The sequence below is a fragment of the Gopherus flavomarginatus genome, chromosome 5 (genome assembly GCF_025201925.1).
Source record: "Gopherus flavomarginatus isolate rGopFla2 chromosome 5, rGopFla2.mat.asm, whole genome shotgun sequence".
Classification (NCBI taxonomy): Eukaryota; Metazoa; Chordata; order Testudines; family Testudinidae; genus Gopherus; species Gopherus flavomarginatus.
In genome coordinates, this window is record NC_066621.1 from 121665567 (window position 1) to 121693101 (window position 27535).

Sequence of the window (27535 nt, forward strand, 5' to 3'; positions counted from 1 at the left end):
ACATTGATGCTACCTCCTCTTGATAGACTGACTAGTATAATTTTGTTAGAAATAAAAATAAAAACCTAAAAAACAAACAACAGGAAAACCAAAATATAGACATAATAAAAAGAGACTGACTAAGCAACTGAAGAGGGTACAAACTCAGGGGCCTACAGTTAAAATCAACCAGAAAATCTGTAGGCATTCCTATATGAACCATTCGAAAGTGGTCTGCTGTCTCCTCCCCTTTCCTCTATGTACTATTGGGACTTATTTTATAAACTTTCTTAATCTCGTGTCACTATTACACAGAAGGCTGTGGAGGAAGAAAACAAATTTAAGTCTACACTAAAAAGAGTCTGCAGGTATAGCTACAGCAGTAAAATTCTTTCTGCTTTTCTAACCAGAAGATTCTCCCCAGAAGGAGAGGCACCGGTCCTGGAGGCGCTGCAATACCAGGTCAACGCATCGGGTGGACAGAGCAAGCTCCTATTCCAGCCCCATTTCAAAAATCAATTTAATATATAGTCCTCAAATAAAGGACATATCAGATATTAAACTGATAAGAACAGATTTAAAAATTTTATTAAAGTAAATGTTTGAAATGAAATATACACAGGGTGAGAGGGAAGGTACTGTACATCTGGGGTCAGGCTTGGGTTATGGGGGGTTACAGATACCGTTTGCAAGGATGAAAAGATACATACATAAAGCATAACCGGCATAGACCCATATTGGGGTGCAAGGGTTTTTAAAGTGTCAGTGAATAAGTGGGCTTGGTTTCACCGCCCATGGAATGAATAAGGAGTCCAAGTCAATATCGGTGGAGCGGATAGGTACATGGGTGGTGTGTGTCCCTTGGCCTCTCAGGCAAGGAAGTGGGTTATTTCCCTGGTCGGCTGTCTCAATTACTCAGTGTGGTATTGGCGGTGTCCAGTGATGTGTTTAGTATAAACGTCTCTGGACCACCTGATGGTGTCGGACACCATGAGCTGTCTCATGAGCCGGGCATAGCGTCAACCGTCCCCACATGCTCTCAGAATCAGCTCGTTGAGGGGGTCCCATGAGCCCAGGGCTCCCACGGTCAGGGTGTGTACCTGGACTTTGTAGCCCTGGGCGCTCAGGGTTTCAGCCAGCGAGGCATACTTCAACTCCTTCCGTGCTCGGGCCTTGTGGAAGGCAGGGAACTGGTTTTCGAAAGGCACCATGACGTCTACCAGGAGGACCTTCTTTTCTGCGTCCGTCACAACGATGTCGGGTCGCGGTCGGCTGTCTGTCCCAGGGATGGCGGAGTCGACGATGATCTTCCCCAGGGACGGTGGGATGGTTTTCACTAGTTGGTTCTGGATGGCGTTGTGGCGGTGCCGCTAGGCTCCGGAGTGCTGCTTGCATCCACACAGGACGTGCAGCAGGGTCTCATTCACGTAGCTGCACTTCCTGCAGCGCTTGTCTCGGCTGCAGTGGCGGATGGCTCCATTGAGGGGAACGCAGTTGAGTTGGGCCCTGTGGCTGAACTGCCAGTCGGCGAACCTAGTGAAGCTGCCCCTGGGGAGGAAGTTGTTACTGGCGTCCCACTTGCTGGACACCTCGAACACCTTGCCCTGGTCCAGCTTCCGCTTGAGGTTCTCGGCGTAGTGGTAGCGGATAGTGTCTTTCAGGGACCTTTCTAGCATGGCTCTGGCGGTCAGGGTGACGATGGTGTGGTCCGGGGTCTTTACGAGTGGCACCAGTATTCCCAGCTCCTGGCATTCCTCGCACCACTTCCAGCAGAAGCCGATCCTCTTACCCAGGCGTCTTGAGGCATTGCGGACGCAGGACCAGAGAGAGGATAGGTCTTCCCCCTCTCTTTCTACACAGGCAAACTTTCTAATGGAGACAGTTTATACTGGAAAAAGAACTCTTGGTTGTATAGCTTATACCAATTCCCTGAACAAAATAAGCTATATCAGCAAAAGGACTTTTTTGCTGGTATAAAAATGTCATAAATGATTACACCACTGTTCAATGTTATTATACTGGCAAAAGTTTCTAGTAAGACTTAGGCCAAGAAGCTCCTTCTTCCTCCTCAACAGCTAGGGGGCGTGGAACACACCCAGATGTGCACAGCCTATGGCCATCCCTCCCATGAAACTCATAGCAACAGGGTTTAAAAAAGTTTACTGGAGCTGCTGGCAGATGTTGAAACTTGTAGAACATGAGATCACAATTTTAAAGGTAGAAGCTGTTCACAGAATATCTACTACCCCAGGAGAGAGTGTGGAACCTGCCAAACCCAACAAAAGGAGGAACTGGAAGCAGATATGGCATTTAGCCATCTCTAATTTTCTTGAACCCTGATTGTCACAGATCTTCTGCAGAAATTCCAGGTTACAGAATAAAAGGTTTTTTAAATTGTTTTTACCACCAACCCCCCTAACTGCCACCAAAATAAAGTGAAATAGGAAATCAGTGTATCTTGGCTTTGACAATGCTTTCTTAGTAGATGGACTTTTATTTCATAGTTATAATGAAGAAGATTAAATGTTAGGTGTCATGAAATTAATAGTTAATTTATTAGTTACGTCACATTCCTGTGTTCATTATATTGAAATAAATGGTAGCTTTTCCATCATTAAGGCAGCATCCAGCTTCTATTAGCAAAGGCTTGGTGAGCAGATTTGTACCAGGTGCTAAATAGCTTTGCTAAAAGTTAGTTATTTGAGTATTCCCTTTTCTGAAGAAAATTTCTCCTGACTTTCCACATAAAAATCACTCTGATTTGGTTGGAACTGTCCACCACGCTAGTAGCAAGGCAAGTTCTTGAGATAAACGCTAAATCTTCTCTTCTTGAGTTTTGATCAGCGTGATTCTCTGAGATGCTGGGGTGTTAAAGAACACTTTCTGTGATCCATACCCTTCCGGAATGCTGAAGACCAGTGGAGTCATCTTGGTCCCATTGTGGGGAGAAAATTACCAATGTCTTCTTAAAGAAGCATGCATATAACTGCTGATCCCCTGACCATCTGATCAAAGCCATCACTTGATGTGGACAATCTGGCCAAATATCACTGTTTCCCAGATTTTCTAATTTTGATCAATATTGAAAAAGTTAGACTGAGACTTGTCTTACCATATCTAGCTGCCACAAATCTCGTTTACTTTTGTCAATCTGGGGATTGGTTTGGATATGGAAAGCCTCATGTGCTGCCTATATTTATTATTTGTATTCTCACAGCATCTAGAAGCCTGAGCCATGGACCAGGACCTCACTAAGCTAGGCACTGTACAAACACAGAACAGAAAGACAGTCCCTAGCCCAAGGAGCTTACAATCTAAGTATAAGACAAGAGACAACAGATGGACACAAGTAGCTGTAGGAGTACAAGGAAACAATCAGACAGTATTGGTCAGGGTGACAGGCAGTGGTCCCAGCGCACCAGCAGCCTAACTACTGTCAATTTTTTTGTAGGCACCATACACTCATAGACATTAAGGCCAGAAGGGACCATCATGAGCATCTAGTCAGACCTCCTGCACATTGCAGGCCACAGAAACTCACACACACACTCCTGTAATAGATCCCTAACCTCTGGCTGAGTTACTGAAAGGAGAGTTTCAAGGAGGATAATGAGTTAGTTTTGTGGATGTTTACAAGCATGAAGGACTGCATAGGAAAAAGCATGAAGGTGTTTGAAAATTTAACGAGTGGGAGATACAGGCTGGCATCACTGGCTGATCAGAAGCAGGGGTTGACTTTTTAATACTGAATGAAATAGGTGGAGATAGGTCATGATGGGCCTTGCAAAGTGAAGACAAGTAGCTTACGTTTGATGTGACAGAGAAGAGGGAGCCATCAGAGGGATGCAAAGAGTGGGCTAATGATGTCAAAGCAACACACTAGGAAAATGATCTTTGCAGCAGCATTGTGAATGGATATCAGAGAGGCAAGAGTGGATTTGTCAAGGCCAGAGAAAAGGATGCTGGAGTAACTGAGATGTGAGATGATGAGAGCATGTGTGGATGGATGGGAAAGGCTGTATCTTAAAGAGGTTAGGCAAAAAGAAATCTTCAAGATTTAGACATGCACCTCTACCCTGATATAATGCAGTCCTCGAGAGCCAAAAAATCTTACTGCGTTATAGGTGAAACCACGTTATATTGAACTTGCTTTGATCCGAAGGAGCATGCAGCCCCACCCCCCTGGAGCGCTGCTTTACCAGGTTATATCTGAATTTGTGTTATATTGGACCACGTTATATCGGGATAGAGGTGTAGTTGGATGTAAGGACTGAGAGAGAAAATATACTGTACTTAGTCAATGTTAATTAGAAGTTTGGGGAGATTTTTGTGATTATTTTTTTGCCCAACCCTGTGCCCATTAATATCAATGGGAGGGTGTGGTGTTGTTTTTCACCATCAATTGAAGTGAGATCAGGATAGGATGACCAGAGGTGTCCCGATTTTATAGGGACACTCCTGATATTCAGGGCTTTGTCTTATATAGATGCCTATTACTCTCCACTCCCTGTAGCTATCTTGTCACCCTAGATCAGGAACAGGTACTATATGTTCATGTTGCCCTCTTTTGATTTGCTACAGCTTTGGAAGAATGTAAGTGTATTTTTATAAGTAACAGGTAGTAGATACTTATCTCAGTTGGTAGAGACTTGTTTTTGAGCCAAAGTACTGGGATTTCTATTCCTGGCTCCGCACATGCATTTTATTATGGACTGGAGCTCATTTCCATAGTTAAGGTTGCAAACATAGTCCTCCTGCAAAACTTTAAGCTTTCAAATGTTTAGGGCTAAGTCTCATTGAAAACAGGAAGTGTTCTGAAAATGTTTAAGAAATTGAGTACTTTTGAGAATAAAAGATTTTAAATTGGTTCCTTTTGGAAATGTTGGCAAAGCGTCTAGCATTTCATTGTATCCCTTAGCCTACCCAACTAAATTGCATTACACCACACCATTATCCTGGTTCAGGCAAAATGTAGTTTCCCAGGACAGGAACGATAAAAGAGGTTTATGTTATTTGCAGGCTAGACATCATTCTCTGTCAAATGAAGCTGCTGGTAAAAAAACAACACACACACACACACGCACACAGAGAAAAAATATTTTCTCATTGGCCTCTGAACCAGCCAGGGCTGGCTTTCAAAAGGAGAAAAGTAATCTCAACATTTGTTAAGAATTATTTTTCCTCCTGCATTTCCATTTATAGTGCCCCCTTGTCCTACAAATAATGTGCATGGGTCGATCTTTCAGAGGAGTAACTGAAAAACTGGCAGTTTAAGTGACTTGACAAAAGTTATATAAAACATATGCGGCCACCATTAAGAACAGAAACCTGATCATTGAGGTAGTAGACCCATATCTTAGCAATTAGACTACATTGTCTCTGATATATTAGAAAAAAACCCTAGCTGTCATATAATGCTTTTTATTTGTAGATCTCAAAGCTCCTTATGAAGGTCAGTGTCATTGTCCCATTTTACAGATGAGAAAGCTGAGGCCCCGGGAGAGGAAGTGACTTGCCCAAAGACACTCGTTGCCAGTGGCAGAGTGAGGAATGAAACCCAGGCCTCCTGAGTTTAAGTCCAATGCCTTCGCGATTAAGCACACTGCCTCCGAAGTTCACTCAAATCTTTATGCTTAGTTAGGGTAACTATAGAATGCCGGAAATACTCACCTTTGTAAAGTGCTTTGAGATCTATAGAGAAAAAGGCGTTAGGTATGCACAAAGCTTTATCACCAATAAATTATTACTATATTTTTCAGATGGATAAGTAAGACACAGTGAGGTTCAGTGGCTGGTAAAGTCACTCTGACCTAGTAGTCTGGGCACTAGCTGTGAAACCAAAAGACACAGCTTCTAGTCTAGTGTTTGATACCATTTGCTGTATTTTTTTTAAGCACATCTTACCACATTCAGAGTAAGACTGTAGGCCTGCTGCACTTGCATGCCTGTCTAATTTCGCTATTTCAGGAATGTACATCTTTTCAGGTGTGCATTGTATGAGGCAGATTCACACAAGAGCCATTCTAATTCTGATCAACAAAAATACTTAAGGCTTTTACCTGAAAATCCTGTCTAGTGATAAATAAGTAAAATTAAATTTTCCCACTTAAGAGTAACCTTAAGAAAGTAATGTTTAGATAATGAAAAAACAAAACATAAAATATAAAATAAACCAACAGTCCATCGATCCATGTTTGTTGTGCAGTGATGGAATGTGCATTTCTTTATTACTAAATAATACATTCTCATTACATGGACTGTGCAATATTTATGATTACCGTAACTATTTATTTGCTGCTTAAAGTGCTTGGATTTTATAAGGGACGTGATAGATAACTACACTGTTCTCATTTAGCAACCTTAACTGGTTTTGACAGAGGTTTGAGTTTTTTGGAATTATAATTGTATAAGGTGCCTAGAGGGTTTTTCTGTCTGTATTATTGAGTATCTCATATACTACCATTTATCTGGGAAAAATCCACCCAGCTTCATTTTATCATCCTATACAGATCAAGCCAGAACACTTTATAAAACAAGACACCCTAAAAATTAGTACCCCAGGACACCATAAACATCTACTGGAGATGATGATCTTGGAAACGAAAAAGATTTGTGACCCACCTTTGACATTTAACTTTTTAAATTTGTTGTGGGATGTTCTCCTGATATTATCTACTGTTAGTACACTGATAACATATGCAATGGAATATTTGTTTCCTCATGATTTCCTTTCTGTGACTAACCTCTCCTCTAGTCCAAGACAAACGAGCTGTGCTTATCATCTAGCAAATACTGGAACAGTTCAGACTCATCCATGAGGGCTCTGGGGCTTGGCTATGCCCTCTTCTGCCCCTGTGCGATGTTTCCAAAGTTGTAAGGAAACACTTAATTCTTATTAGTAGATTAAACATAATTTATAAATAAAGTGCTAACTGTGCTATCTTTATACACAGAGACTAAAGAAGTCCCCCCACCATAGAATTTGTTTCAGGTGGACAAGGAATGGGCAGAGGTCAGTCCAGAAAGGAAGTAATCAAGTAACAAATTTTCAATTTTGGCTCTGTTTTTGTCTTCCAATCTCAAACAACTGGGAGGTAGGAAGCAGCATGGAAAAATTAGTTCTGAGGAGAAATAACTAAGGCAGAGGAAAATGTAGCTCCATCCCTAAAATTGGTAGAATTAATCTATTTTGGGACTACTGTTGGAGCACATTCCCTCTGAAGGATGTTTTTCCCAGAGAATGAAATTCAAGATGTAACGCTTTGTAAAAGGATTGATAGATGAACAGGTGGCTGGATGGTCAGGGATGCCCTCTCTGTCCAGGAAGCTGTCATGTGCCACACGGGGTGGGCTCCCGTCCTTTCTAGAATCTGATTATCTGCAGCTGAATATGCTCAAGTGATGCAGCACTTGATCCTAACCGTGTGGTATTTGGATGGTTTCAGGCCCATGAAGTTAAAATTGAAAGAAACACAGTTTTGGGGTAAAGGAAGAAAGAATTTCTCTTCCTATGAGGTACAAAAGGAAGAGTTAACCTTGGCTATGAATGATTCAGATGTATCTTGTCCTTCTGGAAATTTACTATGTAAGAGTTAAGTATTATTAAGAAAAGACGGTTACTCACCTTTGTAACTGTTGTTCTTCGAGATGTGTTGCTCATATCCATTCCAATTAGGTGTGCGCGTGCCGCATGCACGTTCGGAGACTTTTTACCCTAGCAACACTCGGTGGGCCGGCAGGTCGCCCCCTGGAGTGGTGCCGGTATGGCGCCTGATATATACCCCTGCTGGCCCGCCCGCTCCTCAGTTCCTTCTTGCCAGCTACTCCGACAGTGGGGAAGGAGGGCGGGTGTGGAATGGATATGAGCAACACATCTCGAAGAACAACAGTTACAAAGGTGAGTAACCGTCTTTTCTTCTTCAAGTGCTTGCTCATATCCATTCCAATTAGGTGATTCCCAAGCCTTACCTAGGCGGTGGGGTCAGAGCAAGACGTTGCGGAATGTAAAACCGCTGCGCCGAAGGCGGCATCGTCTCTAGCTTGCTGGACCAGTGCATAGTGTGATGCAAAGGTGTGTACGGAAGACCAGGTGGCCGCGCGGCAGATTTCCTGTATGGGGACATGGGCCAAAAAAGCGGCAGATGAAGCTTTAGCCCGGGTAGAATGGGCGGTAAGAGGACCCGTCGGAACATGGGCCAAGTCGTAACATGCCCGAATGCAGGATGTCACTCAGGATGCGAGACGCTGGGAGGAGATTGCCATGCCCTTCATGCATTCCGCCACTGCCACAAACAATTGAGGTGAACGGCGGAAGGGTTTGGTCCTCTCAATGTAGAAGGTGAGAGCCCTTCGGACATCTAAAAAATGGAGCTGTTGCTCCCATCTGGAGGAATGCAGCTTCGGGCAAAAGACTGGCAGGAAGATGTCCTGGTTAACATGAAAGGCGGAGACGACCTTAGGGAGGAACGCCAGGTGTGGTCGCAGCTGTACCTTGTCCTTATGGAATACAGTATATGGAGGGTCCACAGTCAGTGCCCGAAGCTCCGAGACTCATCTAGCCAAGATGATAGCGACTAGGAAGGCCACTTTCCAGGACAGGTACAGCAGCGAGCATGTGGCTAAAGGTTCGAAGGGGGGCGCCATGAGCCTGGTTAAGACAAGGTTCAGGTCCCAAGTAGGGGTAGGCCGTTTGACCTGAGGGTATAGTCGCTCCAAGCCCTTGATGAATCTTGACACCATAGGGTGGGAAAAAACTGACTTGCCAGCCTTACTCGGATGGAAGGTGGATATAGCCGCGAGATGTACTTGTAGAGAGGAGATCGCCAATCCCTGCTGCTTGAGAGACCACACGTAGTCCAGGATAGTGGGGACTAATATGGAATGTGGAGAATGGCCGTGCTGGTTGCACCAGTGGCAGAAGCGCTTCCATTTCGCGAGGTAGGTTGAACGCGTGGAAGGCTTCCTGCTGCCCAGCAACACCTGTTGTACTGCTGCGGAACAGCGCAACTCCGACTGGCTTAACCAGCCAGGAGCCATGCAGTCAGATGAAGGGACTGTAGGTCCGGATGGCGCATCCTGCCGAAGTCTTGCGTGATCAGATCTGGACAAAGAGGCAGGGGATTTGGGTCTGCCAGGGACAGGTCGAGCAGCATGGTGTACCAGGGCTGCTGCGGCCAAGCCAGAGCTATCAGGATGAGGCAGGCTCTGTCTCTCCGGAGCTTGATCAGGACTTGGTGGACGAGAGGAAAGGGTGGGAAGGCGTAACAAAGACATCCCGTCCACGGGATCAGGAACGCGTCCAAGAGGGAGCTCGGGGAGCGACCCTGTAGAGAGCAGAACACCTGGCATTTCCTGTTCGATCTGGAGGCAAACAGGTCCATGTGGGGAAACCCCCACCTCCAGAAAATCAAATAAAGGACGTCCGGACGGAAGGACCATTTGTGGGATAGAAAGGATCTGCTCAGGTGATCCGCGAGGGTGTTCCGTACTCCCGGGAGAAAGGAGGCCACTAGATGTATAGAGTGGGCTATACAAAAGTCCCACGTGCGTATTGCTTCCTGACACAGCGGGGAGGACCGAGTCCCGCCCTGCTTGTTGATGTAATACATGGCCGTTGTGTTGTGTGTGAACACCGCAACACAATGGCCGTGTAAATGGCGCTGAAACGTTTGGCATGCCAATCGGCCTGCCCACAGCTCATGCACATTGATGTGGAGCATTAGCTCCCTTGGCGACCAGAGACCCTGTGTGCGCAGGGCCCCCAGGTGGGCACCCCAGCGCACCGAGGATGCGTCCGTTGTCAGGGACACGGAGGGCTGGGGGGGTGAAACGGTAGGCCCGCACACACTTGGGAGGACGTCGTCCACCAGCCGAGGGAGCCTAGAACATTTGGTGGAATCGTTATGATTGTGTCTATGGAATCCCTGCCTGGCCGATAGACCGACATGAGACAGGTCTGCAGTGGGCGCATGCGCAGTCTTGCATGCCTCGTGACAAAGGTGCATGCCGCCATGTGCCCCAGGAGAGCGAGGCAAGTTCGAGCAGAAGTGGTCAGAAAGGCTTGTAGGCTTTTGACCAGGGAAACTATGGCTTGGAACCGGTGCAGGGGTAAACTGGCTGTCGCAAGGTTGGAGTCCAGCATTGCCGCGATGAACTCTATCCTCTGTGTAGGCACCAGAGTGGACTTGTCTGGATTGATGGTCAAGCCTAGACTCACGAACAGCTCCCTGATGATGGTGACGCGGCCGATCACCTGCGCCTCCGAAGTGCCTCGGATAAGCCAGTCGTCGAGGTAAGGGAAGACGTGAATACGACGACGGCGCAGGGCAGCAGCGACGACCGCCATACATTTGGTGAACACCCGAGGGGCCGAGGAGAGACCAAAGGGGAGGACAGTAAATTGGTAGTGATCCTGATTTACCACAAAGCGCAGATACCTCCTGTGCAAAGGAAAAATTGCAATGTGAAAGTATGCGTCCTTCATGTCGAGAGCGGCGTACCAATCTCCGGGATCCAGGGAAGGAATGATGGCTCCTAAGGATACCATGCGGAACTTGAACTTTTTAATGAATTTGTTCAGTCCTCGCAGGTCCAGGATGGGTCGGAAGCCCCCTTTTGACCTGGGGATTAAGAAATACCGGGAATAAAACCCCTTGCCCCTTAACTCCTTCGGCACCTCCTCTATAGCTCCGATGAATAGGAGCTTGCGAACCTCCTGGGTGATAAGTTGCTCGTGAGAGGGGTCCCTGAAGAGGGACGAGGAGGGAGGATGGGAGGAGGGTGGAGAAATAAACTGAAGACAGTATCCAAACTCCACCGTGCGTAGGACCCAACGGTCCGAGGTCAGTTGGGACCACGCCGGCAGGAAGAGGTGGAGGCGGTTGAGAAAATGAAGAGGATCCAGGGAGGGGATTGGTATACTGCTCTCGGGTGCACCCTCAAAAGTTTGCTTTGGGTCCCTGCGGTGGTTTGGCGGACCCAGAATTGTTACCCCCTTGAGGACCCGACTGACGTCTACAGTTCGGGCAGCCTCGTCTCCGAGTAGAATCCTGTCTTGGTCGAGGCGGGGGGTAAGGGCGCTGAGGTTGTGGGCGGAATGGCCATCTCTGAATCTGGGGTGTGTGCATTCCCAGTAACGCATGATAACCCGGTTATCTTTCAGACTCTGTAGTTTGGGATCTGTTTTCTCAGAGAAAAGACCCTGCCCGTCGAATGGCAGGTCTTGGATTGTATACTGCAACTCGGGCGGAAGTCCGGAAGCCTGAAGCCACGATATTCGACGCATGGCTACACCAGATGCCAGCGTTCTGGCTGCCGAATCTGGGGCATCTAAGGATACTTGCAGTGTGGTTCTGGCGACCCTCTTCCCCTCTTCCAGGAGAGCTGAAAATTCTTGGCGTGAGTCCTGGGGAACTAATTCAGTGAACTTGCCGACAGCCTCCCAGGTGTTGCAGCTGTATCGGCTCAAGAGGGCCTGCTGTTCACCACACGGAGTTGAAGGCCTCCCGCAGAGTAAATCTTGCGGCCCAGCAAGTCCATGCACCTGGCTTCTCTGGATTTTGGCGCAGGAGCTTGCTGGCCATGGCGCTCCCGCTCGTTGACTGATTGTACCACCAACGAGCAGAGGGCGGGGTGTAGGTAGAGGTACTCATACCCCTTGGATGGCATATATTTTCTTCTTACTCCGCGGGCTGTGGGTGGGATGGAGACTGGGAACTGCCATATGGTGTCCGCCTTTGCTTGGATGGATTTGATGAAGGGGAGGGCCACCCTGGTCAGTGCTTCTGCAGAGAGTATGCTGACCACCGGGTCCTCCACTTCAGGAACTTCCTCTACAGGAAGGTTTATATTTTGGGCAACATGCCGCAGAAGTTCCTGATGTGCCCGGAGATCAATCGGTGGGGGCCCCGATGATGATGTACCCGCTACCGCCTCATCCAGGGAAGAGGAAGAAGATAACCCAGGGAGGAGTGGTTCTTGTACGGAAGCCTTGTCCTGAGGGACCTTCGTCTCTGGGACATCCTGCTGTGCCAGGGGATGCGCAAGGTCTTCCTCCGTACCCGAGGGGGGAGGCCGGCTGACTGTGGCCTCTGGTGCACGGTGCTCCGAATGGCTGGAGCGTGCTGGGCCCAATGGCTCGCCCTGGGCTTGGTGGTAGGCCCAAGGCATCCAAAAAGACCACTGCGGTGGTTCAAGGTCCAGGTGGGCCTGTGCATCACAACCCCTGTAGGAGGCGCTGTCCGCGTGTGGAGAGGCAGACGAGTGACGTGAAGGCCACGGAGGAGCTGACGATGACTGTGCCAGGCCTCTGTGCCCATAGATTTCACCTCTGCGCGGTGCCGGTGAGCGGTACCGGGAGTCGTGGCGGTACCGGGAGTCGTGGCGGTATCTCGATCAGGACCGGGACCTGCTATCGGTGCCAGGAGGTCGACCGATGCCGTGTGCTGTCGTGCCGGGAACAGCTGCAGTATGAGCGGCGGTGCCGCGATCTGGACTGGTGCCGAGAGTAGTACGACGGCGACCGGGATCTCGAGCGGTGCCGCGAGTACGACCGGTGCCGCGGGGAACAGTACCGGGACTGCGAGCTGCACCGGGATCTTGAACGACGACGCTGAGAGTAGTCTCTCGATCTGGAGCGGGACCGACGGTGCTCGGTAGTGCCCGGCGAACGCGGCCGCACCATGGAGGGCTTGCCCATCGACTGAATAACCCGCACTGGCGGTGCCGGGGGTTGAGGCAGTTCGGGCTCTGTGAGAGCGATGAGGTCGCGTGCCACGGAGAAGGTCTCCGGTGTGGAGGGCGCGACGAGCTCAACTGCAGGTCGTGCTGGGGAGCTGAGAGGCACCGGATTCAACAGCTCCTGAGGAGCTGGAATCGACAGTGCGGCGATACTCGGTGCCGCGACAGATGACGGTGCCAGGCGGTCCGGTTTGGAAGTACGCTCCGCCTGCGGTGCAGTTGTAGGTGCCGCAGGAGCCTTGTGCTTTTTGCTCCTCGGGGAAAGGGAGGATGCCGGCTGGGGTGTTGGGCCGGTGAAGGGCGGGAAAGCGAAGCCCTTGTCGGTGCCGGGCGGTCCGGAGAGGAGGAAACGCTTGGTCCTAGTGCTGGAGTCGGTGCCAACGATGGGGGAGTCAGCGCTGCCTCCACCAAGAGCTGCTTTAAGCAACTGTCCCGCTCTTTCTTTGTCCGGGGCTTAAACGCCTTGCAGATCCGTCACTTGTCCACAAGGTGGGACTCGCCTAGGCACCTCAGACAGGAGTCGTGTGGATCTCCTGTGGGCATCGGCCGATGGCAGGCCGCACAAGGTTTGAAACCCGGTGAACTGGGCATGGGCCCTGGTACCGGGGAGAGGAAAAGGGGCAAACCCCCGATCCTCTATAACTATATACAGAACTATAAATTACTAATTTTAAACACTAACTAGAACTACAATAAAGAACTATATACACGATACTACACAGGAGTGAAACGCTAGGGAGGTGGAGAACAGCTAGCCGTGCTCCACAGTTCCAACGACCGACACGGGCGGTAAGAAGGAACTGAGGAGCGGGTGGGCCAGCAGGGGTATATATCAGGCACCATACCGGCGACACTCCAGGGGGCGACCTGCCGGCCCACCGAGTGTTGCTAGGGTAAAAAGTCTCTGATGAACGTGCATGCGGCGCGCGCACACCTAATTGGAATGGATATGAGCAAGCACTCGAAGAAGAACCTAAATTTCAAAGACTCTCTTTGCCAATGTGATTATGAACAGGAAGCATATTTTTATGGAAAGGAGATACAGGGAGCTGGATATTCTTGGTTTAAGAAGATAGATTATGAATAAAGATATGATACTGTCACAGATTCTGTGACTTTAATGGACCTCCACGACACCTATGCATCAGCATGCCACAGTGGTGGGGCTAGAGCAACTGTCAGCCCCAAGGACTGAAGCAGCGGCCTGGGGCTGGGTCAATCCCTGGAGTAGGAACAGCGGCCAAGGCTGGGACAGTAGCTGGGGCAGAGTAGCAGCTGAGGCAGGAACAGCGGCTGGCAGTCAGGCCCTGGTGAGGCTCCACTGTTAGTCTCCCCATCCCCCCCAAGTATTTTTAGTAAAAGTCACTGACAGGTCACAGGCTTCTGTGAATTTCTGTTTATTGTCTGTGGCCTGTCTGTGACTTTTACTAAAAATATCAGTGACAAAATCTTAAACTTACTCATGAAGGCTTGTAGTGCTGTAGGTAGATTCCAAATAGAGAACACTGATTTGAATAGAGATGCTGCTTTAAGGAACATAAAAGCCACATACTGGAGGTTTGGATGAGTCAACATTTATGACATTTTTTAACACTGAGGCGTGAGACAAGTTCTTGCCAAGAGACTGTCACCCACTTAAGTACATGGGAAGGGAGTCTGAAGCTTTTTCCTTTGGGATAGATTGGACTAGGAGCCTTGGGGGATTTACCCTTTTAGTATCCCGGAAGGTAAAGATGGTCCACCCTGTTAAGCCATAAGTGCTGAAGAAATCTGGTCCACTGAGAGGTGTCTCAGCTGATGTGGAGACTGTCTGCTGGCAGAGGGAGGGTCTATGGGTTGAGAATGTCATATTCCATGATTAGGTAAAGGGTGTGACACAGTCAGAACGTGCTTGGCTGAGTGGCCCCTGTTGGGAAAAAGAGCTCCGGAAATTTTGGCTCCAAGGAGAAAGGAAAGAATATGTGTGAGCACAGGGAGGGAGTGGAAAGAGATTTTAAAGAAAATAAAGAAAGCAGGCACAGTGAACTGCCATTTTGTTTACACTTCCAGAGACAAAGAATCTAGTTAAAGTGTGGAAAGGGCATGGCCAAACCCCAGAAGGTATGTCTACATTGCAATTAAAATCCCAAGGCTGGCCTGTGTCAGCAGACTTGAGCTTGCAGGACTCAGGCTACGGGGCTGTTTAACTGCAATGCAGATGTTTGGACTTGGGCTGGAGCCTGGGATCTTGGACTTTGCAAGGTAGGAGGGTCCCAGAGCTCAGGCTGCAGCCCCAGCCCAAACATCTACACAGCAGTTAAATAGCTCCTTAGCTCATGCACCCCAAGACCGAGTCAGCTGGCATGGGCCAGCTGCACGTTTTTAACTGCAGTGTAGACATACCCAGAGACACATAGACAAGGCTGAAGGGCCTCCAGTATTTCCAGGAACAGAGATGCTGTTCATTTGTCTTCAACAAAGGTAAGAGATCAGGATCCAGGAACGGATCTTGCTTGTTGATATCAAAGTGATTTCTTTTTACATTAGGATGCCAGTGAGCAGAAAGGACACATCACAAATTTTTAATTATTGTATCAGGAAACCTAATAAGAATGGTTATTTGTACTGACTGAGCAGCTGAACCAATTAATAAATCAGTTTGTAAGACTGATGTTATCAAACAATACTAAGATGAATGTATTTAATCTTTCTGTGGGATCAGAGCACTATATGCCTTTATCATCATTGAAAACATCTGAAATACATCCACTACATGATGTTGGGGTTGAAATGAAGTTAACTTGCATCAGCATTGTACAGTAGTTGCACCCTTCATTACAGTACTAACATATATTTTTGTTGGCAAGTTGCCTTAAACCACAATCATAGCTCCTTTGGACATCTTCAAGGGACAGAAAGAAAAATAGACAACATATTCCAGTAAAAACAGCTTTATCAAATGAAAGTGAAAAATCCAAGAAAATCAAGTGACATGTGGTTTTGAAAGAGTGAAAACCATGCCAAAATTGCTCACAGAAGACTGGAGAGGGTGAATGTGGATAAACATACTCAAGAAGCTAGCAAAAAGAAAATTGGCACAAAAGAGTGTGCAAATTAGCATATAGGAGATCTGGAACACAGTATTACAATACCATTGTGTAAAAATTATAGCTGACTTCTTGCCAGTAAAATTTGATATTAGTAAGACTGGCTGACATTGAAACCATATGCACAGTATGGTTGAACAAAATAGAGAAACATAGTGAACTTGAAATCTAGATTTCAAGTTCACTGTGTTTCTCAATTTTTGTGGGTTTTAGAATTACATTTTCCTATTTAGAATATTTTTCTCTCCCTTGCAACTGTGTGAAAGGCCCACAACAAATGGACACTACTAACTATAGTAGTAAAATGGTGAAATCGACTATATCTTTGGCATGGGGCCCGTCAGGAAAATCCGCTGGTGGGCCAGGACAGTTTGTTTACCTGCAGAGTCCGCACGTTCGGCCAATCACAGCTCCGAATGGCTGCGGTTCTCTGTTCCAGGCCAATGAGGGCTGCGGTGGCCAGCACATCCCTCGGCCTGTGCTGCTTCTTGCAGCCCCCTTGGCCTTTTCTTCCCTGCTGTAGGAAACACTGCTGTGCCAATCAGCAATTACTTCTGCAGGAATCAAAGTAGCACACAGATCAGCACCATATGGACCCGATCTGAAGCCACATGCATGCAGAGATGCACCCTTGCATCCTTGTTTACCCTCAGTAATGAGATATCAGCTTCGATCATCCTCACCTATGGAAAACCGTGCAAGTATTCAGAATAGTGTCACTAGACACTTGTTGTGATCCCCTTCTGAAACCACCCAGACCCTTTGTCTCATCTTGCACCTTCCTTGCCTGGACCAAACTCACCATGTTTAGGGCAGGCAGAAAGATGTCTTGATTGATGTGAAACTGCGACACCACTTTGGGTAGAAGGCTAGGATGGGATGCAGCTGGACCTTATCTTAGAAGAAAACAGTATAGGGAGGTTCTGAAGTCAAAGTTTGAAGTTCTGAAACACTTCTGGCTAAAGTGATTGCTACCAGGAAAGCGACCTTCCACAAGAGGAGCAGCAGGGAGCAAGCTGCCAAGGGCTCGAAAGGTGGCCCAATGGGCCTGGACAGTACCAGGTTTAAATTCTAAGGCAGGATTGGGTCACAAATCTGTGGGTAGAGCCTCTCCAACCCTTTAATGAAACTGTCCACCAGCTGCTGGATGAAGATCTGCCTTGGATCGGGCAATGGAACACTAAGATAACTGCTAAGTGGACCTTAACTGAAGACAGTGACAGACCTTGGTGCTTCAGAGAAGATACTCTAGGTTGGACTGCATGGACACCTGCACCAGGCAATGGCCCCGCTTGGGTGCCCAGCAAGTGAAGCGTTTCCACTTGGCCAGATAGGTTGCCATGGTAGAGTGTTTTCTGCTACCCAGGAAAACCTGCTGGACCTGGAATGCCCTCTCCTTGGAATTTAGCAATGCAGAAACCATGCTGTCATGTGTTGTCAAGGCTGATTCCCCACTCTGGCACTTTGAGTGCAGAAGGTGGGGGCCCACAAGGATTCTAAAGATTAATACCGGCCACTCCAGGCTTGCATTAAACTCCCAAGGTTATATTTTCTCTCTGACTTTGGATGCTGCCACCACCCAAATGCAAAAAAACCCTTTGAAACCAGAAAGGTGCACTTGGGAATTCCTTCCTGTGGGGTACCCTCAAGCCCTTTCACACATCCCCTTGGGGAAAAGCTGAGAAAGGAAATCAGCTGTTGCCACCAGCTAATGTAACAGTATATGCATAAACCTCTTAGGACACCAAAAATTCAATCCTGTTCTTAAAAAAAGGTAAATTTTATTAAAAACAAAAAGAAAGAAAATACATCTGGAATTTAGTCTTTTGCTAGATTTAAAAAACCCACTTACAAAATTTAAACATCAAGAATAACCTTCTTGAGGTACACCTTAAAGGTTACAAGCAAAATAAAAAGCATTTGGGGTTAGCACGGAGGAGTCCACAAGCCAATAAGAGATAAACAGAAATAAACCTAATCAAATCTTTCTAGATATTCTCTATTTACTTACATATCTGGGGTTCCAGGTAAGCAATTTTTAGGTATGGTTTTTCATATCTGGCTTAAGCTTCTCACAGCATAACTGCTTCCTGTTCCTCTCTCTCCAGAGAACAACAACAACAGACAAAGGGAAGTTATTTCCCCCAATTTAAAAAAGTTCTAGCCCTCCCACTGGCTATTTACAAAACACAGTTTGATAAACCAATGGAGAAGGCTTGCAAATGCAAGGCAGAGAAGGCTGTTCCAGCAACTGTCATGGGCGATAAGAAGGAACTGGAAGGACACGGGACCGGGGGTACCTCTTATATTGGCACATGAGCGCAGGTCTCCAGGGGGCATTAGCCGGTCCTACACATACCACTATGGGAAAAATCTCCAGCAATGGTGCACACGGCATGCGCACATGCCAAACATGGAATCGATATGAGCAAACTCTCGAAGAACTAGGCAATTCTCCAATGTGCTTTTTGGATTCAAAGAGTGAGATGTGGCTGCAAAGATTCACTTCATCTGCTAAGCAAACTATTACTAATAACAGACTTTTGGCCCTATCATGTTAGTCATAGTACAAACACACAGGATGATATTTTCCTTTCCTAGAGGAACAAATCCAACTTAACAGATGCAAATTTCATAGGATGGCCCCAACAAAACTGGGCTAATTTTGCTGAAGAACTGAAGAGTTCTGTATCGCTGTAAAATCCTTCACTATCACCAATAGAAGCTGGTCCAATAAAAATATTACCTCACGCACCTTGTCTCACTAATATCCTGCGACTAACATGGCTATAACAACACTGCAAACTACTTTTTTTCTGTCCTTCATACTTTCAGTTGATGGCCTTGTAGATAGGGCCAGCTTTAGCAAGTGCGGGGCCCGATTCATGGGGCTTGTACTCACCAGGCAGCGCTCAGAGTCCTCGGAGGTATTTCAGATTGCCACACTCTGGCCAGGGGAGGGGGCTCCGGGGATTGCCGTGCTCTGGTCTGAGGAGTGGGGCTGCGTGCTTAGAGCTGTATGCCTGCTCTCCGGCCGGGGGGAAGGGGCTGGCGGGGTTTGCTGTGCTCCGGCCAGGGGAGTGGGGCTGCGGGACTTGCTGCGCTTCAGACGGCACTCTGACCAAGGGAGCGGGGCTGCGGGGATTGCCGTGCTGGGCTCTGGCCACGGTAGTGGGGCCACAGGGATTGCCATGCTCCGGCTAGGGTAGCAGGGACACGGGGCTTACTGCGCTCCGGTGGGAAGAGTAGGGCCGCGAAGCTTGACACGCTCTGGCAGGGTTGCGGGGCCACGGGGCTTGTAGCACTCCACCCGGCACTCCGGCCTGGGGAGAGGGGCTGTGGGATTGCCGCGCTCTGGCTGGGCACAGGAGCCTCTTAGGCACGGGGCCTGATTTGTGGGAATCAGCTTAAAGCCAGCCCTGCTTGTAGACTAGTAAACACAAAAAGCACTAAGTGTAACTATTTGTATTTACAGTAGGAATATTGTAAAAGCAGCAAAGAGTATTATGGCACCTTATAGACTAACAGACATACTGGAGCATGAGCTTTCATGGGTGAAATACCCACTTTGTCAGATGCATGTAGTGGAAATTTCCAGGGGCAGGTATATATATGCAAGCAAGCAAGCTAGAGATAACGAGGTTAGTTCAGTCTCTTCTAGCAGTTGAGGTGTGAAAATCAAGGGAGGAGAAACTGCTTTTGCAGTTGGCTAGCCATTCACAGTCTTTGTTTAATCCTGAGTTGATGGTGTCAAATTCGCAGATGAACTGAAGCTCAGCAGTTTCTCTTTGAAGTCTGGTCCTGAAGTTTTTTTGCTGCAGGATGGCCACCTTAAGATCTGCTATAGTGTGCCCAGGGAGGTTGAAGTGTTCTCCTACAGGTTTTTGTATATTGCCATTCCTAATATCTTATTTGTGCCCATTTATCCTTTTCCGTAGGGACTGTCCAGTTTGGCCAATGTACATAGCAGAGGGACATTGCTGGCATATGATGGCATATATTACATTGGTGGACGTGCAGGTGAATGAACCGGTGATGGTGTGGCTGATCTGATTAGGTCCTGTGATGGTGTCACTGGTGTAGATATGTGGGCAGACTGGCATTGAGGTTTGTTGCATGGATTGGTTCCTGAGTTAGAGTTGCTATGGTGTAGTGTGCAGTTACTGGTGAGAATACGCTTCAGGTTGGCAGGTTGTCTGTGGGCGAGGACTGCCCTGCCACCCAAGACCCGTGAAAGTGCAGGATTATTGTCCAGGATGGGTTGTAGATCCCTGACGATGCGTTGGAGCGGTTTTAGATGGGGACTGTATGTGATGGCCAGTGGAGTTCTGTTGGTTTCTTTCCTGGGTTTGTCTTGCCGTAGGAGGCTTCTGGGTACACGTCTGGCTCTGTTGATCTGTTTCCTTATTTCCTCGTGCGGGTATTGTAGTTTTGAGACTGCTTGGTGAAGATTTTGTAGGTGTTGATCCCTGTCTGAGGGGTTGGAGCAGATACGGTTGTACCTCAGTGCTTGGCTGTAGACAATGGATCATGTGGTGTGCCCGGGATGGAAGCTGGAGGCATGAAGGTAGGCATAGCAGTCAGTAGGTTTTCGGTATAGGGTGGTTTTAATGTGAACATCACTTATTTGCACCATGGTGTCTAAGAAGTGGACCTCCTGTGTAGATTGGTCCAGGGTGAGGCTGATGGTGGGGTGGAAGCTGTTGAAATCGTGGTGGAATTTTTCCAGAGTCTCCTTCTCATGGGTCCAGATGATGAAGATGTCATCAATGCAGCGAAAGTAGAGAAGGGGCGTGAGTGGATGAGAGCTGAGGAAGCATTGTTCCAGGTCAGCCATAAAAATGTTGGCATATTGTGGGGCCATGCGGGTGCCCATAGTGGTGCCACTGATCTGGAGGTATATATCGTCATCAAATTTGAAATAGTTGTGTGTGAGGATAAACGCACAGAGCTCAGCAACCAGTTGTGCTGTGGCATCATCAGGGATACTGTTCCTGACAGCTTGTATTCCATCTGTGTGTGGGATGTTTTTGTAGAGAGCCTCTACTTCCATGGTGGCTAGGATGGTGTTTTCTGGAAGGTCACCAATGCATTGTAGTTTTCTCAAGAAATCAGTGGCGTCACGCAGATAGCCGGGAGTGCTGGTGGACAAGGTCTGAGCAAGAGAGTCCACATATCCGGAGAGTCCTTCAGTGAGAGTCCCAATGCCCGAGATGATGGGGCATCCAGGATTTCTGGGTTTGTGGATCTTGGGTAGTAGACAGAATAACCCTGGTCGGGGCTCTAAGGGTATGTTGATTTGTTCCAGTGTTAGTGTAGGGAGTGTCCTGAATAGATGTTGCAGTTTCTTAGTATATTTCTCAGTGAGATCTGAGGGAAGTGGCCTGTAGAATTTGGTATTGGAGAGTTGTCTGGCGGCCTCCTTTTGGTAGTCAGACCTGTTCATGATGACAGCACCACCTCCTTTATCAGCCTCTTTGATGATAATGTCAGGGTGGTTTCTGAGGCTGTGGATGGCACTGCGTTCTGCACGACTTGGGTTATGAGGCAAGCGATGTTGTTTTTACACAATTTCTGCCTGTGCACATTGGCGGAAGCATTCTATGTATACGTCCAGACTGTCATTTCGACCCTCAGGAGGAGTCCATGTGGAGTTCTTCTTGTGCTGTTGGTGGGAGGGTAACTGTGTATAAGTGGGCTGTTCAGTGTTATCCTGAAAGTATTCTTTGGGTCGGAGACGGCGAAAGTAGACTTCCAGATCACCACAGAACTGTATCATGTTTGCAGGGGTGGCAGGCAGAAAGAGAGTCCCCGAGATAGGACAGACTTTTCTGCTGGGCTGAGTGTGTAGTTGGATAGATTGACGATATTGCTGGGTGGGTTAGGGGTACCACTGTTGTGGCCCCATGTGGCAGGTAAGATTTTAGACAGCTTACAGTCCTTTTTCCTTTGTAGAGAGGTGAAGTGAGTAATGTAGATCTCCTGTCTTATTTTAGTGAAGTCTGTTTGCATGGAAGTTTGGTTATTTATGAGAATCTCCAGGTTGAAGAGCTCTTTTTTGATGTTTTCCTGTTTGCTGTATAGGATGCTGATCAGGTGGTTCCTCAGTTTCTTTGATAGAGTATGGCATAATCTCTCACTGTGGTCTGTGTAGTATTTAGATAGCAGCAGGAATACTGGTTACTTTCCGATTCTCTCAGCTGAGTACTGGTAAACAAATCATTCCCTAAACGGGAAGCGCTCTGCTAGGGGTTGAAAAAAACCTTAGTTTCAACTCACTTTGTTTCTTGGAAATTTTTTTTGACAACGGGGTGGTGTTTACTTCCTCATGCCCATCTCACCATAGCAGAATAAGTAGAAGTTATGGCCTACTAAAATCCATTGATTTCCTTAGATCAACGGGGAATACTCCTCCACATCATGAAACTTCCACTCGCATAGAATCCCAGGGCCTCCCCTGACTTCCCTCCTCCATAGCAGTACAGTGATTTCTGGATCTGTGCTGCACAGTCGTCCATTGTCACTGGCTGCTCTGAGGCCATCCACCTGAAATAGAGTTTACCCATATGGAGGAAGAACCCACGAGAGACAATGCTGACTAGTCAGCATTATATTCAGTGAGGAAATGCTCACTAGTTGGGGCACAGAGGTGGGGGCAAGTGCCTCCCTCCACAGGGAAGCTCTATGGCATGCCCACTTAACAACAACTAAGCGCTGACCTCACAGAAAGCAGGCAGAGGGACTTCTGCAAGATTAAGCAGAAGAGAAGCGCAGTGTTAACTTCACAGAGTTAATTTCCTCCTACCGTGTGTAGTGAAGGGACACACATTCTTTCAAGAACACTTTAAGCTGAGACTATTAGGATTATTTTTTCAAACACCTACAAATTTGATATAGAACTTTTTCTACCTACTGAAGAGACAGCATTGTGAATATGAATATGTTCTAGATTAGAGACAATGACTATATACACTTGCCAAAAGCAACCCAGAATTATACACCAAACAAGAAATTTCTAGAACAGAAAGGCAGTAAGACATGAATAATATTTGCTTTTGTGGACTTGTATAATCTATGTATGACGTTCCTTGTCTATACTTCCATGCTGCACATTCCAGCATTCTTCTTGTGAGCTTCTAGCCAAGGCTGAACCATATTTCTTTGCCAAATTAATACACACAAAATTTTAAAATATTTTAAAATTTTAACTAAGGAAACGCCACCCAGTGGAATTATTTTGACGCATATCCTATAAACACAAATAATATCACAGTTCTATTCTGTTTAAACCTTTCCCCTCCCTTGTCTAACCCATTTATCTGTTGTTGTCTCTTTTTGTATCACATCTAGCCTAAGGAATGATCCAGACAAGGGCAGCTTTATGTATTTTGCCACTCCAAGCATGGCAGTCAAGCGGCTTTTGGCGGCATGCCTGTGGGAGGTCTGTTGGTAATACAGATTCGGTGGCATGCCCGCAGAAGGTCCGCCGGTCCCACACCTTCAGCGTACCCACCGCCGAATTGCCGCCGAAACCACGGGACCAGAAGACCTCCCACAGGCATGCTGCTAAAGGCAGCCTGATGGCCACCCTCACAGCAACCAGCACGCTGCCCTCCATGGCTTGCAGCCCCAGGCACATACTTGCTGTGCTGGTGCCTGGAGCCGCCCCTGGATCCAGTCACCTTTATGCTGTCCCACAGAATTCAATGGGATTCATATTATGAGAGGAAGGAAGTGTGAGCTAGTGAATAAAGCACTGGTAGTCAGGAGACCTGGGTTCTATTATTCCCAGCTCTGCCACTAACTTGTTATGTAACCTTGAGCAAGTCACTTCACCTCTCTGTGACTCTGTTTCCCCTCACACCCTTTGTCTGTCTTGTCTATTTAGATGGCAAACGATCTGGGGCAGAGACTGTCACTTATTCTTTGTAAGGTGCCTAGTACAACAAAAACTCAGTCTCAGTTGGGGATTATAGATGCTACTGTAATACAAATAATAAATAACAACTATCAAACTGACACACTGTCAATTGAAGTCAGTTGTCCCATTGATTTAAATGACCATTGTACCAAACACTAAATGCATAGGGCCATAACTCTTTGTAGGATCTGGTCCCAAGGTTCTAAACTCTTTGGGTAGAGACTGTATCTTTTGTCTGGAAAGGGTTATGAACATCTAGGATGATGTATGAACACCACAGTCCAACATTTGACTTCAAGGGGAAAACGCACATGTTAAGCACATGCATGAGTGTTTGCTGGATTGGGCCTTAAAATAGATAACATTCTATATTGCTCTATTGAACAGCATCAATAAACAGTATAGTTCAATGTCCTTCAAGTGTGCATATGACAATATCTGGAGATATAGTGGTGTTCCATCTACTTCTGAAATACAAGGATGGGTCTGCGAGTAAATATTAGGACAACTGTACTAATTCTCCAAGTAACTGTCTAGCTTAAAAAAATTCATTGTTCAGATGCAGAGTAATCTGTACTTTAACAGAATACAGTTTTAATATTTCCCTTAAACAGCAGGGGAACCCTGTAATTTATCATTTACTGAAAACATCCTGTCACTATCCAGGGAGACACCCTCTACTGCTATCTGACTCTTGTTATTCTGATGAGCCAAAAAGCCATTCAAATTGAGCTTCTGTTTGATACTTTCATAGAAGACGATTCAGTTACTGAACTTCAGTATTATTAACAGAAGGATACATTATTGCAGAAGGATATATTATTCTCAGGGCATCCTATTTTCAGGTTTATTTGTAATAATTTTTAGTTCAAAATTAAGCTACAAACTTCAGGTAAAATACAGTGATAAAATTTAACCATCACTAAAACTTAAAGTGAAAAGGTGTTTTACTATCCTCGGCTCTCCGCTCTCCTGAGATCTCTGAGCACAGTAAATTGAGAAGTACAGCTCTAGTTGGCTGAGGCTCTATTTGACACTGCGGCAAAATGATGAGGTTCCAGTCTTGGGTAAAGATTCCACCCTAAAGTTAGATTTAGCCTTTTCACTTTCATCAAAATTGGAGATTAAGAGACCTGTTAGGACATCTAGTCCACCTCTAAGCCAATGAAAGTTTATTTCCTCTGTATGTTCCCCATAACTTTGTCTAGTTCAATTTTAAATGACAAATGACAGAGAAGCTACCACAAGCCTCAACAGACTGTGCCACACTTGTAGATGGTAACCATTTTGTTATTGATAAGACAGCACCCATCATTATAAAGGATCCATGAGCCCGTCACAAATTATGTACTATATGGGAATCACTCCACCTATTACTAAAGAACTGTCATGTCTTTTGTGAAACTAGAGCAACTATTTAACAGCATAAACAAACTCTATACCATAGTGTAGGAGAGGAAATGAATAACCACACACCCAATTAAAATTGCCAGGCTAGAGGATCAGATCCTAAAGTAAAACTTTCCAAGGCCAGATAGAATTGACCATGTCTCTGGAATTTTTTCTCTTTCACAATCCAGAGCCCAAGTCTAGTGAGCTTCCATGTAAACTATTAAAATGAGATCATTAATTTCTCATCCAGCTTTTTTCCTCCAAGTTTCAGCCCTTTCTGAACACTGCCTACATGACACACATCCTCCTGTCAGTACTCCAAATGATCCCATAATGTTGGTGTACCTTGGATGGTTATGAAGGGATGCTGAGAACAGCCTGGCCTTGTGTCCATCTCTCAAAAAACTAAGACCATTGCATCTGCAATACTTTCACTCTCTATACTAGCGGGGATAAAATAATAGGCTCATGATCTCAATCAGCTAATTTGCCTCAATATTTGCTCCATCCCTAGAGCTTATGGGCTTCATTTTTATAGCAAGGTGAAAAAACTGAGGCTTTAAAACTGCATTATCAGTCAGCTACTAGGAATGTTTCTTTATTTAATTTTTTTTTGAAACACAGGACATCTTGTTATCTTGCCTGGCTCAGTAATAATTTAATGCAACATGCTAATTCCTGCAAATGAACCTACAAAGCTAGACAGAGGGCTGGAAACTAGAACCTGAATTCTGAGAAATCCATGGTGGCCTTCCTATATGTAATTAATGGTTAATTCTCTATGGTCTCTACATGAGTAAATTGTTCAGAGTGGATAAAAAAATCTTCGTAGTCTGGGCCGAGTCTGACATTAGAGGTTGGATTCTAGCCCAGGAGGAAAAGGAAGAGGAGGAAAATTGTTTTCACAACACAAAGAGCTTTGTCCAACCTGTTCTTTTTGTACATTTCTATTTTGTTGTATGTTTATGGGGAAAATATGCATTGTAAAAAGTCATGTTGCTATATCAAATAAAGTTAGAACAAAGATCTCTACTAGCACAAAGGATTAACAAACCTTTTTTAAACATGAAGAGATTTTTCCAGACATTTAGTAAACAACTGCAGAGTACCACCAATGGCTTGGATTCTTTAACAATTAGGCAGCACTATGACCCCTCAGCAGTGCTTCCCAGGCACTGACTTTGCAAAGATAAATATTGTAAATCAAGATCAGACATGCACTCAGACTGCAAGATTCTGTAGGAAGTTTTCATTGCCTTGATGTGTCTGAAAAGGAAAAGCAACTCCAAGGGTCCATTTGCACTCATGCTGCTATGCTGAACAAAGAAACGATCTCCTCAAGTCATTTTTCCAATGTCCCAGTTGATCTGAAGTGGGTTGGAGAAGGGATTTAGCTGTTTGAGTAGTTCATAAACCCGTAAGCAAATGGGATTATGATACTGTACAAAACATTTACATTTAAAAACAGTAACACTACTAAAGAGAATAGATAAATATTGTAGACGCAAAAAACAAAATACTGGGGATAAAACTAATGTCACAAAAAATGAACAAAAATGCTAAGTTGCAGTGAAGAGTTTAATAATTGTATGGCTGTGTTTTAAAGACAACCTGACGTATTGTTACAATTTATTATTACTTTACATTTATAGTGTGCCTTTCACCCCAAAGCTCTTCCCAAACTATATCCCTACTGCATCGCTAAAATACAGCTGCTTCTAGGGCAGAGGTTAGCAGCCAAGAGGACAACTGCTGTAAGCTCACTAACTAAACAACAGATTGTGTGATGAAGGGAAATTCTGAACAAAAATATTGTGACAAATCTCCACTCTAACAAAAAGTAAGCCACAGGGGTCTTTCATATCCATGCAGAAAAGAGAAGATCTCTGTATTTAAGATTTTATCCAGTGACCTACACACAGTAAACTGCATGGGTCTAATTTTAATTTACCTTGGAAGGATGATGGGCCAAGTCAACCCTATCAGGAGCTGAACTTTTATTTACAGTGAATCTAGATGATTCAAACCCACTGTTTAGACTACTACGCTATTATCTCCACTGCGTGCAATATCTTTAGAAATATGAAAACTACTTTTCACACTACTTTTATTCTTTTCCATTTACCAAACACTGAATGAGTTTCAATTTACAAAATTATTCCCAGGCCTATCTTGATCCTACTGTTCATACTAGTGAATACCCCTGTCGTTTCTCCCTTTAAAAAACAAATCAATGTGTTTTTCCCTAGCATGGCCTACAAAGATAAGGGCTTTTTGACAGTGGTCACTTTTCATTGTCTCTTTTCCCTTTTAAACACAAAAAGCCATATGTCCCTGATCATGTGTACTGCCTCCTTCATCCAGAGAAACCCAAGCATATTGTAGTGTATGTATTTGGGGGAAACACAGCTATTGTTCT

The 27535-nt window shown here is 46.1% G+C and overlaps 1 protein-coding gene and 1 non-coding gene across 4 annotated transcripts in view; both read right to left on the reverse strand.

The window, feature by feature from the left end:
* The window catches only part of CEP128 (centrosomal protein 128), a 418732-nt gene that overhangs the window by 83757 nt on the left and 307440 nt on the right, over positions 1-27535 (reverse strand). The gene's annotated exons all lie outside the window — the stretch shown is intronic.
* LOC127052998 (U2 spliceosomal RNA) lies at positions 405-593 on the reverse strand. The gene has a single exon (XR_007774924.1). It is a non-coding gene; the product is annotated as a U2 spliceosomal RNA (small nuclear RNA).